At 39.6% G+C, this 1837-nt stretch overlaps 1 long non-coding RNA gene across 1 annotated transcript; it reads left to right on the forward strand.

Annotated features, from left to right (window-relative positions):
• Positions 1-453: 453 nt before the first annotated feature.
• On the forward strand, positions 454-1404 carry LOC136848635 (uncharacterized). The gene is made up of 2 exons (XR_010856074.1): positions 454-1062; positions 1284-1404. It is a non-coding gene; the product is annotated as an uncharacterized lncRNA (long non-coding RNA).
• The last annotated feature ends 433 nt before the right edge of the window (positions 1405-1837 follow it).

Below are 1837 nucleotides of genomic sequence, written 5' to 3' on the forward strand. Positions count from 1 at the left end.
TAGTGGCCTTAGTATCCGGGATGGACAATAGTGATTATAAGAGAGAGCTGAATGGCTCTGAATACATTTATAGTATTGGTTGACGTGTTGCTCATGAGCCTTCTGCATAGCAATAAGAAGTAACTGGTTCTGGGAAGCATTTTGCATAGATCATCTTCTATGCAAGATGGGTGAGAGACTGAAAACGTTATTTTGTTTTGTCAGTAGGCATATATATATATATATATATATATATATATATATATATATATATATATATATATATATATATATATATTATATGTATGTATTTATGTATGTATGTGTGTATGTATGTATATATATATAATATATATATATATATATATATATATATATATATATATATATATATATATGTACACACATATATATATATACATATATATAAATATATAAATATATATATATATATATATATATATATATTATTATGATTAGCAAGAATTCGCTAGCAAATTACCTCCCCCCCCCCTCCTTTGTTGTTGTTGGTTGTTCATTTACTGCCAGCCGGCCGATCGATAGACCATCTGTCTATCGACTTAAAACCAAGGGTTTAAAAGATTAAAGGCGCTCCCATTTTTGATAAAGATCTTTCCTTCGAGGCAAAAGTAATCTGGCTTGGGCGTTTCTCCTACAGGCCAAAACCTCCCCTGCGGGCAGCAGGTGCAATGAGTCAAAGCATCTGTGTTGGGCGCACCCCCCCTGCCCCATAGGAGGGGATAAAAGGCAAAAGCCCAGAACCATCTTTACACACACGCGGGCTGGAAGATATGGAGTGAACTTGTGAAGACGTCCCCAACACCTGGCCCCACCGATGCCCTTGCATCCTAACCACGTGGCCCTTTCAAAAGTATACTTCTCCTCGTGCCCTTCAACCGTATTCCTCGAGCCCACACGCCATTGCTTGGAGTTTCGAGGAGTCCCCATCGCCTTGCCCCTTTACGGAAGCCCTTGCATCTCACCACGTGGAAGAAACTCGTCCTCGGAAATCGCAAGTCATCCACGGACCGCCTTCTACACGCCCTCGGAAAATCTGCTAAGGTAAAGTGCCCTGGAAGAGCCCCATTTCAGTCACGCTTTTGTCTCGTAATATTTTCTTAAAGAGAAAGCCAGAAATCTCCCTTGTCTAATGTCCGTGCGCCTCTTGCATCGGCAGTATTAATTCTTTATTACTCCTTTGGCACCCTCAGTGCAGCTTCGAATTCATTATTCTTTTGTCTATTTTCATTACTGGCGTATAATGTGCATATCTCTCATTTCAGAGGGATGCTATTTCGTGGAAGCTTCTCGGACTGTGGCTGGAATTTCCCAGTTTCATTTAACCTACTGAGTTCCTCTTTCCCGTACTAATGTCATTTATGTAAATACACTACTTTAAATGTGCCCACGTGTTTTACGTAATATTTCCCTCAGTAACCAGAGCCCTATGCTCATATGAAATTCTCCTTTGTTTTCCTCTTTTTACGTTTTCCCGTACCCACGAAGTCAGAATCACAAGGCTAAATTAACTTAAATTGTTGCTACCTGTCTCACAGAGCATATTTCAAACCAAAACCACGGAAAAACGTAAAAATGGCGACCTGGCCATAGATCTCGTTTTGCAGTTGCAGTTCCCTAGTGTTCCTTTATTGCATTTGCAACTTGCCAGATCAGCTATTAGCAAAGCTAAGCTGGGTACGAGACAATTACGAACCTTTTGTGTAAAACCAGCACACAGATCCAGAAAATTCCACGTAAGTAATGTGTTAATCTTAGCAAAACCTTTTTACAATCGTGACTGTTCCTAGGAATTAGAAATAGGGACGCATGTAATCAC

The sequence above is a fragment of the Macrobrachium rosenbergii genome, chromosome 19 (genome assembly GCF_040412425.1).
Source record: "Macrobrachium rosenbergii isolate ZJJX-2024 chromosome 19, ASM4041242v1, whole genome shotgun sequence".
In the NCBI taxonomy this organism is placed as follows: domain Eukaryota; kingdom Metazoa; phylum Arthropoda; class Malacostraca; order Decapoda; family Palaemonidae; genus Macrobrachium; species Macrobrachium rosenbergii.